Consider the following 16724-nt stretch of genomic DNA (forward strand, 5'->3'; position numbering starts at 1 on the left):
GTGAGTGCATACCAAGTGGCTTCTTTTGTGATTGGGTTACCTCACTCAGGATGATATCCTCCAGACACATCCATTTGCCCAAGAATTTTAAAAATTCATTGTTTTTAATAGCTGAGTAATACTCCACTGTGTAAATGTACCACATTTTTTTTTTTTGTATCTATTCCTCTGTTGAGGGACATCTGGATTCTTTCCAGATTCTGGCTATAATATACAAGGCTGCTATGAACATAGTGGAGCATGTGTCCTTATTACCAGTTGAAACATCTTCTGGGTATATGCCCATGAGAGGTATTGCTGAATCTTCCTGTAATACTATGTCCAATTTTCTGAGGAACCGCCAGACTGATTTCCAGAGTGGTTGTACAAGCTTGCAATCCCAACAGCAATGGAGAAGTGTCCCTCTTTCTCCACATCCTCGCCAGCATCTGCTCTCACCTGAATTTTTGATCTTAGCCATTCTGACTGGTGTGAGGAGGAATCTCAGGGTTGTTTTGATTTGCATTTCCCTGATGATTAAGGATGTTGAACATTCTTTCAAGTGTTTCTCAGCTATTCAGTATTCCTCAGTTGAGAATTCTTTGTTTAGCTCTGTACCCCATTTTTAGTGGGGTTATTTGAATTTCTAGAGTCCAGCTTCTTGAGTTCTTTGTATTGGATATTAGGCCCCTATCTGATTTAGGATTGGTAAAAATCCTTTCCCAATCTGCTAGTGGCTTTTTGACTTATTGACAGTATCTTTTGCCTTACAGAAGTTTTGCAATTTTATGAGGTCCCATTTGTAGATTCTTGATCTCACAGTACAAGCCATATGCTGTTCAAGAATTTTCCCCCTGTACCCATATTTTTGAGGCTTTTCCCCACTCACTCATCTATAAATTTCAGTGTCTCTTGTTTTATGTGGAGGTCTTTGATCCACTTAGACTTGAGCTTTGTACAAGGATATAAGAATGGACCAATTCACATTCTTTTACATGATAACCCCCAGTTGTGCCAGCACCATTTGTTGAAAATGCTGTCTTTTTTTCCACTGGATGGTTTTAGCTCCCTTGTCAAAGATCAAGTGACCATAGGTGTGTGGGTTCATTTCTGGGTCTTCAATTCTATTCCATTGATCTACCTGTCTGTGGCTATACCAGTACCATGCAGTTTTTATCACAATTGCTCTGTAGTACAGCTTGAGGTCAGGCATGGTTATATGAAGAATCTTAAACCTTTGGTCCTATGAAAGTCCCTGCTGTACTCTGGAAATTTCCTGAGAGGGAAGATAATGCCATGGTTAATATTGTTATAATAATATTTTTCCTAAGTCTCCAGTTATTGGCACAAGGCTTTATAAGAACCCCAAAATCTGTTCTGTGACTGTCATTCTTGCATATGAGGCCATGAATGATGATGGACCCCTGGCTAACTCATGGGCTGCAGAGAGCTTCGATGTTGTTAAAATGTCAATGTGCTGTGGATAACATGCCAGAGCACATGTCAATGTTTGGGACCTCTATACTTCCTTCCTCCAAACATTTGTGTGCTCCCTGTCCCTTTGCAATCATTTCACCTGGCTGTTTCCAGACTGCACCTTTTACAGTGAACTAGGGAATCCAAGTGTGTTTAGTTCTGTGTGTACCTTGTTTTAGTGAAGTATTTAACCAAAAGAGGAAGTTGTGGGAACCATTATTAATGGATATCTGGTTAGACCTTAGGGGATTGTGATTGGCATTTGAAGGGTGAGCAGTCATGTGACACTCAGCTTTTAATCTGTAGTGCTTGTGGGCTTAGTGTCAGATCTAAGTTATGTCTTCAGAAAAACCAGCAGATATCCAAATTGTTTATTGCATGCAGAAATAGCACAAAGAGAGTGCTGAAAGTGTTGGGCTTGAAAAGAGGACCAATGCCATAGAAGGAAGAGCTAATCAGAAAACCACACCAGGAGGAATGACTGGCATTTCTTCAGTGAAAGCCCAGTGCTGCTGAATTGTGATAGGAACACTGAGAAAGAAAACCCAGCCTTTTGCTGCTCACAGGGCTTCTCAGAGCTTAAATTCATCTCAGGAATGTAAATCAAGAGTTAATTCACAACATCTGTCCAGGATCTTCTGGCTTTCACAGTCTCTGGTGAAAAGTCTGGTGTAACTCTGATAGGCCTGCCTTTATATGTTACTTGACCCTTTTCTCTTACTGCTTTCAATATTCTATCTTTATTTAGTGCATTTGTTGTTCTGATTACTATGTGTCGGGAGGAATTTCTTTTCTGGTCCAGTCTATTTGGAGTTCTGTAGGCTTCTTGTATGTTCATGGGCATCTCTTTCTTTAGGTTTGGGAAGTTTTCTTCTATTATTTTGTTGAAGATATTTGGGGCCCTTTAAGTTGAAAATCTTCATTCTCATCTACTCCTATTATCCGTAGGTTTGGTCTTCTCATTGTGTCCTGGATTTCCTGGATGTTTTGAGTTAGGATCTTTTTGCATTTTGCATTTTCTTTGATGGTTGTGCCGATGTTCTCTATGGAATCTTCTGAACCTGAGATTCTCTCTACCATCTCTTGTGTTCTGTTGCTGATGCTCGCATCTATGGTTCCTGATTTCTTTCCTAGGGTTTCTATCTCCAGAGTTGTCTCTGTTTGAGTTTTCTTCAATGTTTCTAGTTCCATTTTTAGACCTTGGATGGTTTTGTTCAATTCCATCACCTGTTTGGTTGTGTTTTCCTGTAATTCTTTAAGGGATTTTTGTGTTTCCTCTTTAAGGTCTACTACCTGTTTAGCAGTGTTTTCCTATAATTCCTTGAGGGATTTTTGTGCATCCCCTTTAAGGGCTTCTACCTGTTTAGCAGTGTTCTCTTGCATTTCTTTAAGTGAGTTATTAATGCCCTTCTTAAAATCCTCCACCAGTATCGTGAGATGTGATTTTAGATCAGAATCTTGCTTTTCAGGTGTGTTGGGGTATCCAGGATTCGCTGTGGTGGGCATACTAGGTTCTGATGATGCCCAGTGGTCCTGGTTCCTGTAGTAAGATTCTTTTGTTTGCCTTTTGCCATCTGGTAAGCTCTGGTGTCAGATGTTCTAGCTGTCTCTGACTGGAGCTTGTTCCTCCTGTGATTCTTTAGGCTCTGGCAGCATCCTGGAAGACCAACTCTTTCCAGTGTCCAAGTGATCAGAGCACTCTCTGCAGGCAGGCTCTCCTCTTGCAGGGAAGATGCACAGAACTCTTGAGCTCAGACCCATCTCCGGGTTCCTGGGGTCAGAGCCCTCCCTGGAGGCCAACTCTCCTCTGGCAAGGAAGGTGTCCAGGGGTCTGGGTCTCAGCTCTGTCTCCTGGCTAAGGATGGAGGCCCAAAGGGACCCTGTCCAAGAACCTCTGTTGCTTCTGCTGCCCACGTGCTCTCCTGCATGGACTGGTCTCAGTGATCCCAAGATTCTGGGAGTGCTAGGGCCTGCCTTTGTGCTTTAACCCTGTTGATGCTAGCACAAGACCCTCTGGGTTTTTTGGAACTGATGTTGCGTTCCACTCACCAGTGATGATCCCAGGGTCCCGGGTGTCCTAGGGTGCCTGCAGCATGGAGAGTCCTCTGGGGACCTTAGGGCCCTCTGCAGAGATCCCGCGGAAGGATCAGTAAAATTAACATAGTAAAAATGACCATCTTTCCAAAAGCAATATATAGATATAGAGATAGAAGGAGCAATTTTAAAATTCATCTGGATTTAAAAAAAACAAACAAACAAAAATCAAACCAGGATAGGGAAAACTATTCCCAAAAATAAAAGAATTTCTAGGGGAGTCACCATCCTTGACCTCAAGCTGTACTACAGAGCAATAGAGATAAAACCTGCATGGTATTGGTACTGTGACAGTAACCAGCTCTAGTTTTGGGGCCTGATGTTGGAACATGTGGCTCACAAAAATCTATGTTGAATCTTCAGCCCGATTTGAGACCTTTGTGGTAGCAACCCAGGTGTTCACAATCATGAAAGAATGTGTCCCCTATAGAATAGGGCCTGACACCAAATCCCAACACTATTGCTGATGCTGTGTTGTGCTTGCAGACATAGGTCTTACATGGCTATCCTCTATGGGGCTCAACCATCATCTGACTGGCATAGATGGAGATACTTAGAGGAGGCAAACATTGGACTGAGCTAGAGGACCTCTATGGAAGAGTTAGGGGAAGGACTGAAGGAGCTGAAAGGGGATTGTAACCTTGTCTATATGAAAAGAAAAAGAAATGAAAGAGAGTTTCATTTCCCAGGACCATGTGAGAATATACAACAAAATAGCATGTTAGAGCAAAATAAAAGGCCTTGTATACCCTTAGCATCCTGGCACTCAATACACATCAAACATCCTGAATATCCTGTTCTTTAACTTACCAATCTCCAAACGTACAAGAAATGGATTTCTGTTGTTTATATGTTTCTCAGTATAAGGCACTTTGTTGTAGAACAGGATGAGATTTTGATATTTGAAGATTCTCTATCTCCCATGCCTACAGCTTTTGCTGTCTGTATGATTCTAGGCTGATGTTCTTCTTTTTGGATCATCACGAAGATGTCTGCCTTCTGTCTCCTGGGCTTCTAGGTCTCTGATGAGAAATCTAATAAGAGTCTTTTGGGGAAGCTATGACCAAACTCCCTTCCTCTAAGTCCCACATACTTTAGTAACTTGCTCTAGGGTGTTTGAAAAAGAATATTTTGTGACAGGACAACAACATTGAGGGGCATAGTTTGGACAGCAAGTATATAGAGAGATATGACTACTTTGAACATAGATATGTTGAGGTCTGTAAGAGACAGTTGTTAGCACAGATTTTGGGTCCTACTCCCAAAGGACATAGGAGCATCCTCTGGGTTGTTCACTTTTTTACTGGTAAATATCAGTCTATTGTGGATGGGCCTGGTGCTGTTTTGTATTTTGATGGTAATTCTGCTCTCCTGGGAGGGGCTGTGGACAAGGAAGAGTCACATACCCAGGTGACTTCTTGTGAACCAATCCTTTAATAAATGAAGGAGCCAATAACTGAGCGAGTAAGAGGGACTTCCCAGTTGGACAGAGAAAGAGAGGAAGCAGGAGAGAATTAGGCTTTTTGGAAGGTTTTAGCATGAGGACAAGATGTAATAATGACTAGTCTCCCCATTTCAATGGCAGATCCTGCCTGTGGGAACATAGCAAGCTGGGTGGAGACATTTCAAGAGCCCTGGGTCAGAGAGTCTCCATGGGATAGAAACAGGTTGGCCACTGCTTGCCAGTGACTGGCCAGCCAGGTACCACGGGGCAGAGAGTTGTAGGTGCCTGGCAGTTGTGCGGGAACTTGTTGGTTCTTTTTAAAATGTTTCCTGCAACCAGAGTCTATACCCATTAAAGCATAAAGGTTTGGGGGCCTATATTATCATTATTCCTACTACTGTTTCTATTACCTTTAGAGTGGAGACAGTTCTTATTGTGGTTTGAATTAAAAAAAAAATCCCCTATAGACACTTGTGTCAGAACTCATGGTCTCTAGCTGGTAATACTGCGAAGGGAAGCTGGAATCTAGCTTTAAAAGGTAGGCTCCTAGCTCTAGGAAGGAATTTCCTGACCTGGCATTGGATATGGGGTGACCAGCAGTACTGTGTGAACAGCCACATGCTATCACTCTACATCATGCTTTCCCTGTTCCCTCAAAGTGTGAGCCAAAATAAACCATTCTGTTGCTTCTGGTTGGGCACTTGGTAGCAGTGACTGCAGAGTAGCTAATACAGTCTTCTGGGACAGGAGTGTGGCCATCCCTCATTGGTCCATGTTTTTCTCTGACCTCACAAAGAACCACTGTGATAAATGACAGACACCTGCCCATAAAATGTACTGCCCAGGGCTGGTTTTTGTCCTTTTGGTGCATAGAGTGGTTTGGTGGTGGTTTGGGAGACGTGGACTGTGGTGATAATTTTGAACTTGGATTCTGGGGAAAATTTGGATTGGACTTTGGTTACGTTTTTGGACTCGGATTTTGGCGAAGGTTTCTGAACTGGACATTGGTTACGTTTTTTGGACTCGGATTTTGGCGAAGGTTTCTGAACTGGACATTGGTTACGTTTTTTGGACTCGGATTTTGGCGAAGGTTTTTTTTCTGACTTGGACATTGGTTACGTTTTTTGGACTCGGATTTTGGCGAAGGTTTTTTGTTTTATTTGGACACTGGTTACGTTTTTGGACTCGGATTTTGGTGAACTTGCTTGGACTTTGACAAGGTGAGCCCTTTTCTCACTTTACTGCTTGAGGTTTGCAGGTAATGGTTTTAGTTTTCCTTTTTTTCTTTTTTCTTTTTTTTTAGTTTGTCTTTGATTTTAGATTTTCTTTTTTACATAGTTTAAATTATCATCGTTAATTATCTTCAGTTTGTCTTTTTCTACCTACTCATTTTCATTGCCATTTATTTACTTTTTAAAGTTTTTGTTAATAAACATTAAGCATAAAGTAGGACAGTTCCCTAAAACATTTCTGAATATGCACATAATGTACTTTAAGAATATTCACCTAATCTAAGAACCTGTACCCCAGTCCCTTCTTTCTTCTTTCCATTCCTAATGAATCCCTTGTACTACAGGCCCCTTCCCCTAACTATGCTTCAGCACTTGAGAGCCAGTATCTCTGCACTGGCTTGTTAAACACTACGGGGTGATTTCCAGATCCATGATCTTCTTTTTAAATGACAATTCCATTCTTCAGCTGAGCATGTGATTCTTTTTTTTTTAAATTTTTAATATTTTTATTACATATTTTCCTCAATTACATTTCCAATGCTATCCCAAAAGTCCCCCATAGTGCCCCCCACTTCCCTACCCACCCATTCCCATTCTTATGGCCCTGGCATTCCCCTATATTGGGGCATATAAAGTTTGCAAGTCCAATGGGCCTCTCTTTCCATTGATGGCCGACTAGGCCATCTTTCGATACATATGCAGCTAGAGACAAGAGCTTCGGGGTTCTGGTTAGTACATCATGTTGTTCCAACAATAGGGTTGCAGATCCCTTTAGCTCCTTGGGTACTTTCTCTAGCTTCTCCATTGGGAGCCCTGTGATACATCCAATAGCTGAATGTGAACATCCACTCCTGTGTTTGCTAGGCCCCGGCATCGTCTCACAAGAGACAGCTATATTTGGGTCCTTTCAGCAAAATCTTGCTAGTGTATGCAATGGTGTCAGCGTTTAGAAGCTGCTTATGGGATGGATCCCTGGATACGGCAGTCTCTAAATGGTCCATCCTTTCATCACAGCTACGAACTTTGTCTCTGTAACTCCTTCCCTGGGTGTTTTGTTCCCAATTCTAACAAGGGGCACAGTGTCCACAATTTGGTCTTCAATCTTCTTGAGTTTCATGCGTTTAGCAAATTGTATCTCATATCTTGGGTATCCTAAGTTTTGGGCTCATATCCACTTATCAGTGAATACATATTGTGTGAGTTCTTTTGTGATTGTGTTACTTCACTCAAGATGATGCCCTCCAGGTCCATCCATTTGGCTAGGAATTTCATAAATTCATTCTTTTTAATAGCTGAGTAGTACTCCATTGTGTAAATGTACCATAATTTCTGTATCCATTCCTCTGTTGAGGGACATCTGGGTTCTTTCCAGCTTCTGGCTATTATAAATAGGGCTGCTATGAACATAGTGGAGCATGTGTCCTTTTTACCGGTTGGGACATCTTCTGGATATATGCCCAGGAAAGGTATTGCTGGATCCTCCAGTAGTACTATGTCCAATTTTCTGAGGAACCGCCAGACTTATTTCCAGAGTGGTTGTACAAGCTTGCAATCCCACCAAGAATGGAGGAGTGTTCCTCTTTCTCCACATCCTCGCCAGCATCTGCTGTCACCTGAATTTTTGATCTTAGCCATTCTGACGGATGTGAGGTGGAATCTCAGGGTTGTTTTGATTTGCATTTCCCTGATGATTAAGGATGTTGAACATTTTTTCAGGTGCTTCTCTGCCATTCGGTATTCCTCAGGTGAGAATTCTTTGTTCAGTTCTGAGCCCCATTTTTTAATGGGGTTATTTGACTTTCTGGAGTCCACCTTCTTGAGTTCTTTATATGTATTGGATATTAGTCCCTTATCTGATTTAGGATAGGTGAAGATCCTTTCCCAATCTGTTGGTGGTTTTTTTGTCTTATTGATGGTGTCTTTAGCCTTGCAGAAGCTTTGTAGTTTCATGAGGTCCCACTTGTCAATTCTCGATCTTACAGCACAAACCATTACTGTTCTATTCAGGAATTTTTCCCCTGTGCCCATATCTTCAAGGCTTTTCCCCACTTTCTCCTCTATAAGTTTCAGTGTCTCTGGTTTTATGTGTAGTTCCTTAATCCACTTAGACTTGACCTTAGTACAAGGAGATAGGAATGGATCTATTCGCATTCTTCTACATGTTAACAACCAGTTGTGCCAGCACCATTTGTTGAAAATGCTGTCTTTCTTCCACTGGATGTTTTTGCCCTTCCATTTCTATGCAGCGTTGTCAATCGGTGGTGGTTGTTGCAGCCCTGGCAGGACTGGATGAATCCATCTTGATCAGGAAGTTTGGAAACCCTTTGAAGTGCTGTTGAATTCTGTGTGAGGCATTAAGCTCTCAGACTAAGGATTATTGTGTCTGTGTTCACAGGTGTTGACTATGTTACTATGACTCTTGTTACTGTGCCCATGTGGCCTCAGTATCTGCGAAATACATTCTCTAAGGATGAATCTTGATTGCTCCTGCTCCTCTTTCTAGTTTAGTAAATAGTTTCAGAAGTACTGGTGTGGGCTCTTCTTTAAAGATTTGATGAAAATCACCAATGAGTTTGTCTGGTCTGGCCTTTTCTTATTTTTATTGTTGTTAAGAAATTCTTTTAAATTACTATTTAAATCTTTTTGCATTTTTGTTTGAAATTTGATTTTTGAGATTTGTTTGTTTCTTTGTTTTCAAGACAGGGTTTCTCTGTGTAGCCCTGGCTGTCCTGGAACTCACTTTGTAGACCAGGCTGGCCTCGAACTCAGAAATCCACCTGCCTCTGCCTCCCGAGTGCTGGGATTAAAGGCGTGCGCCACCACACCCGGCGATTTTTGAGAATTTTACATGATATTTTGGTTGTATTTATCCTTTCCCCTAACTCCACCCAGATCCTCCACTCGGCATTTCCTACTATCCTGGTTTGGGTCGTTTGTTTTGTGTCTGGCCATCCAGTACAGTTTCTCTTGTCTTCATACTCTCAGGTATGTGGCGTTCCACTGAAGAGTAGTCTGTCCAACCTTATCCGTAAGGGGCCACATCCTTAAAATTGATAGCTCTCCTGACAGCTATCAGTTTTGAAGGGCTCATCAGCTAGGTGTGTGATTTCCTGTCCACCTCCCCTCTTCATGAGATTTTGACTGACTTGAGCCTAAGCAGGTCACAATGCTGTGAGTTCATATGTGCAACTCCCTCCTTTACCCAGAAAACACTGGAGCTTTTTGCCATCAACTGCCTCTGAATCATACAGTCTTCAGTTTGGATGTTTTCCCTCTTTTTAGTTTTAGTTGGTAGTTTAATGTGTATCTAGAGGTTCATCAATTTTTTCTAGATTTTTCCACTTCACTGGAACATTTTTAAGAGATTCCCTACTGATTGTTTGGATGTCTGGATTCCATTTGTATATTCCACTGTATACTGCATTATCTTCTCCCTAATATTGTTAATGTATATCTTCCAATTTCTATGAGTTATCTTGGGGAAGATTACTTGTTATTGTTATCCTTAGAATAAACAAGTCTTTGTTACCAGAGTGGTTTTGAATATGCTTGGCCCAGGGAGTGGCACTATTAACAGGTATCACCTTGTTGGATGAAGTGTGCCACTGTCCAGGTGGGTTTTGAGCTCCTACTCCTAACTTCTAAGAAGAGACAGTCTTCTCTTAACAGTCTTCAGATGAAGATGTAGAACTCTCATCTCCTCCTGCTTCATGCCTGCCAGTATGCTGCCATATTCTTACATTGGTGATAATGGACTGAACTCCCGAACCTGTAAGGCAGCTTCAAATACGTATTGTCTTTAATATGAGTTGCCTTGGTCATGGAGGCTATTCATAGCTAAAAATCCCAAACTAAGACAGTTACATTGGTCTTTGTATTATTTTTGTCTTCATTTCATCAATTCATATTCTGAACTTGATTCTAATTCTTTTGGATTTTGCTTGTTCTAATATTTCTATGACTGTGACATGCATCATTAGATCATTTGGACAACTTTTGTGTTTGTATTAGCACAGGAATTTAAGGCTATAAATGTTTCTCTTAGACCCACTTTTACTTCCCTTTTTTCTTGCATCCCTAGGTGTTGTGGACACTGACCACAAAACAATTGACTTATCAGCAATGATGAAGAGGTGGCAAGCATGTGAGGACCTCAGGTCCAACCCCTTTGGCGAATTCGCCATAACAGAAAATTATAAAATATTAACAACCCTTGGCCAAGGATCCTTTGGAGAGGTAAAACTGGCGAGCCATCTCCCCACACAAACAAAAGTAGCAATAAAAATCCTCCCCAAAAGCAGGGGAAACCCCCTTGTGCAATCCGAAATCGAAATCATGAAATCCCTTGATCATCCCCATATTATTAAACTTTTAGAAATAATCGACACCTCCAGAAACATTTTCATCATTCTGGAGCATGCTGTGGGAGGAGAGCTGCTGAGTAGAATTGAAGAGTGTGGCTATCTAGCAGAGGAGGAGTGCCACAGACTGTTTAAACAGATGGTGTATGCCCTCCAGTATTGTCACCAGAAAGGGATTGTCCACCGGGACTTAAAGCCAGAAAACATCTTATTGGACCACAGAGGAGATGTAAAGCTTGCTGATTTTGGATTGGGCACCAAGATAATCACGGGCCAGAAGCTGGTCAAGTTCTGTGGAACCCTCCCTTACTGTGCCCCAGAAATGTTGCGAGGTAGAGGGTACGATGGTCGGGCCACTGATGTCTGGAGCTTGGGGGTGGTTCTTTATTTTATGGCCACAGGGCACCTCCCTTTCAAGGGATATGGCTATGAAGCAACAAAGCAGAAGATCTTTGAAGGAAAGTACTCTAGGAGTTTTAGTCTCTCACCAGAACTTTGGGATGTGATAGCCAAATTGCTAACTATCAACCCTGGAGAGAGGCCAACAGTCCAAGAGATTGCCAGATTCACGTGGCTAAAATATGACAACGAAGCTTCTCCCGCTTCCATGGGAGAGAACACTGAAAGCCACCCGGACCCCAGTATAATCAAACTCATGCGTTTCCTGGGATACAATCCAGAAGAGATAAGAGAAAGTTTGCGGGAGAAAAAGTTCAACTCGGTGATGGCTACTTATTTAATGCTACAACAACAACAACATTTACCACAGGAAGACAAGACAACAAAAAAACCAGATCCAAGGCCGTGTGATAGAATGTTGGAAAACACAGAGCCAACCATAAAAAACCAAGTAGAAGTAAGGAGGGCAACTAGTATGCCTATCCTTTCCACCGTCAGTTTTGAGAAGGTAAAGAGAACTACAATGAGCCACTCTATGCCACCCACCCGGAACTGCTTCAAGAAGCAGACAACTCCACTCAACAGCATCAGCCCCCAGCTTGTCCAGAAGGCTCACTACATGAGGAGAATCTGGGAGACAGAGATCAGTTACACCTCGGAAGAAATATCTACTGGAGAGTCTTCGGAATATCCAAACCTCATGGGAAAGGCTCACTACATGAGGAGAATCTGGGAGACAGAGATCAGTGACACCTCGGAAGAAATATCTACTGGAGAGTCTTTGGAATATCCAAACATCATGGGACAGGCTCACTACATGAGGAGAATCTGGGAGACAGAGATCAGTGACACCTCGGAAGAAATATCTACTGGAGAGTCTTTGGAATATCCAAACATCATGGGACAGGCTCAGTACATGAAGAGCATCTGGGAGACAGAGATCAGTGACACCTCGGAAGAAATATCTACTGGAGAGTCTTTGGAATATCCAAACCTCATGGGACAGGCTCACTACATAAGGAGAATCTGGGAGACAGAGATCAGTGACACCTCGGAAGAAATATCTACTGGAGAGTCTTTGGAATATCCAAACATCATGGGACAGGCTCAGTACATGAAGAGCATCTGGGAGACAGAGATCAGTTACACCTCGGAAGAAATATCTACTGGAGAGTCTTTGGAAGATCCAAACCTCATGGGACAGCTCCACATTGTTACTACACCTGGACAAATGGACATCATGAACACACAAGTTACATCACCTCCATTATCCAGGAAGGAGGCCAAGGGTGAGGGTCCTGCTCTACAACAGAGAGAGTCCAGACCATCCTCCCGAAATACACTCCAGGGACACCTCCATGACAGGTGTCAGACTGCGCCCCAGGCCCCCTTTCGAAGACGGGCCTGGAAGACCCTAAGGAACGGATTTCTAAGAGGCCTGCGAACTTTATGTTGCTGCCTGCCAATCCACAGCAGTGCACCCTGACCAACAACAGAGGCCTGCCTGGCTCTCAGTCAAAAGAGCCATGGAGGTAGCCATGGTACCAGGTAAGTGGAGAGACTACAATACACTTCTACCTCTAGGTTTTTTGTTTAAAATAATGTCAATTTCTTTAAAGAAAAAATATTTATTTACTGTATGTGCATGGAAGTTAACCAGCCAGAGTCAGTTCTGTCTTTATACCCTATCTGTCTGAGGGAATGGATTAACGTCCCCACCCTTGGTAGCAAATGCTTGCACTCACTGAACACTTTTCTGGACTAAATGATATGCTTTGAAATAAACAGGTTACAAGAATATACATCTTAGGGGTTGGTGGTAATGTATTATCACTGATAAATCCAATCCCACGGTATCCTTTGTGAGTAACTTCACCACATGTAGAGGGCAGAGGACAGTGTCTTGAGCCTGGCCAGGGTGTTGGAGGAGGGTGGGGGAAGGGATCAGTGGAGCACTCGGGAAGAACCAGCCTGACAGCCCATGCCAGCACAGGGCCAGCACAGTGAAGCATAAGTCCTGAAGATTTCTACTAAGATCTCTCTTTCTTATGTCTGTTTGAAGAGCATTTACAGGCACTGTGCTCCCTGAAAACTGATACCAGAGAGTGAAGAGCAGCCTACTGAGGATGCACACAGATACAGGAGAGGGCCAGGGAGGAATTTCCCATTGTTGGATGCCGGGACACACAAACACACACACGGACACACAAACACACACACAGTGAGAGAGAAAGAGATGGGGAGTGAGAGAGAGAGAGAGAGAGAGACAGAGAGAGAGAGAGAGAGACAGAGAGAGACAGAGAGAGAGAGACAGAGAGAGAGAGAGAGAAGAGCATTCCTTTGGCATTTTTGCTGCTTTTGAAATTAGTTGAAATGGTGAGAATCTGTATTCCAAACAAAGTATTATCATATTTTTTGTGACTCTAGTTGTCTCTCCAAATTTGTATTGCCTTGTCTACACCCTTATCTGAAACATTAACCAGTTCATCTTCATAGGAGCCATGTGAAGCCAGATCATGTCATGGTGCACACTACCCCAAGGCATCTGAGAGCTTAAAAGGTAAATTCCACCAAGTAAGTTTTGAGTGGAGCCAAAGTGAAATATGAAGTGTTTAATAGTTGAAGCCAGAGCAGGACCTGTTTCCAAGCATGATCATGGATAAGAACCTGTTGTAAGAAAACAAGTGTGGGTTCATTTCTGGGTCTTCAATTCTATTCCATTGGTCTATTTGTCTGTCACTATACCAGTACCTTGCAGTTTTTATCACAATTGCTCTGTAGTAGAGCTTTAGGTCCGGCATGGTGATTCCACCAGAGGTTCTTTTATCCTTGAGAAGAGTTTTTGCTATCCTAGGTTTTTTGTTATTCCAGATGAATTTGCAGATTGCACTTTCTAATTCGTTGAAGAATTGATTTGGAATTTTGATGGGGATTGCATTGAATCTGTAGATTGCTTTTGGCAAGATAGCCATTTTTACAATGTTGATCCTGCCAATCCATGAGCATGGGAGATCTTTCCATCTTCTGAGATCTTCTATAATTTCTTTCTTCAGAGACTTGAAGTTTTTATTATACAGATCTTTCACTTCCTTAGTTAGAGTCACGCCAAGATATTTTATATTATTTGTGACTATTGAGAAGGGTGTTGTTTCCCTAATTTCTTTCTCAGCCTGTTTATTCATTGTGTAGAGAAAGGCCATTGATTTGTTTGAGTTAATTTTATATCCAGCTACTTCACCGAAGCTGTTTATCAGGCTTAGGAGTTCTCTGGTGGAATTTTTAGGGTCACTCATATATACTATCATATCATCTGCAAAAAGTGATATTTTGACTTCATCTTTTCCAATTTGTATCCCTTTGATCTCCTTTTGTTGTCGAATTGCTCTGGCTAGGACTTCAAGTACAATGTTGAATAGGTATGGAGAAAGTGGACAGCCTTGTCTAGTCCCTGATTTTAGAGGGATTGCTTCAAGCTTCTCACCATTTACTTTGATGTTGGCTACTGGTTTGCTGTAGATTGCTTTTATCATGTTTAGGTATGGGCCTTGAATTCCTGATCTTTCCAAGACTTTTATCATGAATGGGTGTTGGATCTTGTCAAATGCTTTTTCCGCATCTAACGAGATGACCATGTGGTTTTTGTCTTTGAGTTTGTTTATATACTGGATTACGTTGATGGATTTCCGTATATTGAACCATCCCTGCATCCCTGGGATGAAACCTACTTGGTCAGGATGGATGATTGTTTTGATGTGTTCTTGGATTCGGTTAGCAAGAACTTTATTGAGGATTTTTGCATCAATATTCATAAGGGATATTGGTCTGAAGTTTTCTATCTTTGTTGGGTCTTTTTGTGGTTTAGGTATCAGAGTAATTGTGGCTTCATAGAATGAGTTGGGTAGAGTACCTTCTGTTTCTATTTTGTGGAATAGTTTGTGAAGAACTGGGATTAGATCTTCTTTGAAGGTCTGATAGAACTCTGCACTAAACCCATCTGGTCCTGGGCTTTTTTTAGTTGGGAGACTATTAATGACTGCTTCTATTTCTTTGGGGGATATAGGGCTGTTTAGATCATTAACCTGATCTTGATTCAACTTTGGTACCTGGTATCTGTCTAGGAACTTCTCCATTTCATCCAGGTTCTCCAGTTTTGTCGAGTATAGCCTTTGGTAGAAGGATCTGATGGTGTTTTGGATGTCTTCAGGATCTGTTGTTATGTCTCCTTTTTCATGTCTGATTTTGTTAATTAGGATGCTTTCCCTGTGCCCTCTTGTGAGTCTGGCTAAGGGTTTATCTATCTTGTTGATTTTCTCAAAGAACCAGCTCCTTGATTGGTTGATTCTTTGAATAGTTTTTCTTGTTTCCACTTGGTTGATTTCGCCCCTGAGTTTGATTATTTCCTGGAGTACTACTCAGCTATTAAAAAGAATGAATTTATGAAATTCCTAGCCAAATGGATGGACCTGGAGGGCATCATCTTGAGTGAAATAACACAATCACAAAAGAACTCACACAATATGTATTCACTGATAAGTGGATATTAGCCCAAAACTTAGGATACCCAAGATATAAGATACAATTTGCTAAACGCATGAAACTCAAGAAGAATGAAGACCAAAGTGTGGACACTGTGCCCCTTCTTAGAATTGGGAACAAAACACCCAGGGAAGGAGTTACAGAGACAAAGTTCGTAGCTGTGATGAAAGGATGGACCATTTAGAGACTGCCATATCCAGTGATCCATCCCATAAGCAGCTTCTAAACGCTGACACCTTTGCATACACTAGCAAGATTTTGCTGAAAGGACCCAAATATAGCTGTCTCTTGTGAGACGATGCCGGGGCCTAGCAAACACAGGAGTGGATGTTCACAGTCAGCTATTGGATGTATCACAGGGCTCCCAATGGAGAAGCTAGAGAAAGTACCCAAGGAGCTAAAGGGATCTGCAACCCTATTGTTGGAACAACATGATGTACTAACCAGAACCCCGGAGCTCTTGTCTCTAGCTGCATATGTATCGAAGATGGCCTAGTCGGCCATCAATGGAAAGAGAGGCCCATTGGACTTGCAAACTTTATATGCCCCAATATAAGGGAATGCCAGGGCCAAAAGAATGGGAATGGGTGGGTAGGGAAGTGGGGGGCGCTATGGGGGACTTTTGGGATAGCATTGGAAATGTAATTGAGGAAAATATGTAATAAAAATATTAAAAATCAAAAAAAAAAAAAAAGAAAACAAGTAAGACCCTCTGGTCTGACAGCAAGGTTTTCCTTTGGGTAGTTTATGGTCTCCTGCAGAAATGAACCATGAAGATGGCCTTTAAAAAAGATCCTGGAGGGACTATCCAGAGAGTGCCCCACCTATGGATCCATCCCATATACAACCACCAAACCCAGACACTATTGCATATGTCAGAAAGACTTTGCTTAAAGGACCCTGATATAGCTCTCTCTTATGAGTCTATGCCAATGCCTGGCAAATACCGAAGTGGACGCTCACAGTCATCTATTGGATGGAACACAGGGCCCCTAAGGAAGGAGCTAGAAAAAGTACCCAAGGAGCTAAAGGGGTCGGCAACCCTATAGGAGAAACAATATGGACTAACCAGTACCCCTGAAAGCTGTGTCTCTAGTTGCATATGTAGCAGAGGATGGCTTAGTCTGCTATCAATAGGAGAAGAGGCCTTGGTCTTGTGAAGATCGTATGCCCCACTACAGGGGAATGCCAGGGCCAGGAAGT

At 42.1% G+C, this 16724-nt stretch overlaps 2 pseudogenes across 1 annotated transcript in view; one reads left to right on the forward strand and one right to left on the reverse strand.

Annotated features, from left to right (window-relative positions):
* The window catches only part of LOC147004907 (protein DBF4 homolog A-like), a 386595-nt pseudogene that overhangs the window by 60580 nt on the left and 309291 nt on the right, over positions 1 to 16724 (reverse strand). The gene's annotated exons all lie outside the window — the stretch shown is intronic.
* Positions 6121 to 13542, forward strand: LOC147004909 (sperm motility kinase X-like; annotated as a pseudogene).

This window comes from Mus caroli, unplaced genomic scaffold (assembly GCF_978045245.1).
Source record: "Mus caroli unplaced genomic scaffold, Mus_caroli_1 scaffold_4, whole genome shotgun sequence".
In the NCBI taxonomy this organism is placed as follows: domain Eukaryota; kingdom Metazoa; phylum Chordata; class Mammalia; order Rodentia; family Muridae; genus Mus; species Mus caroli.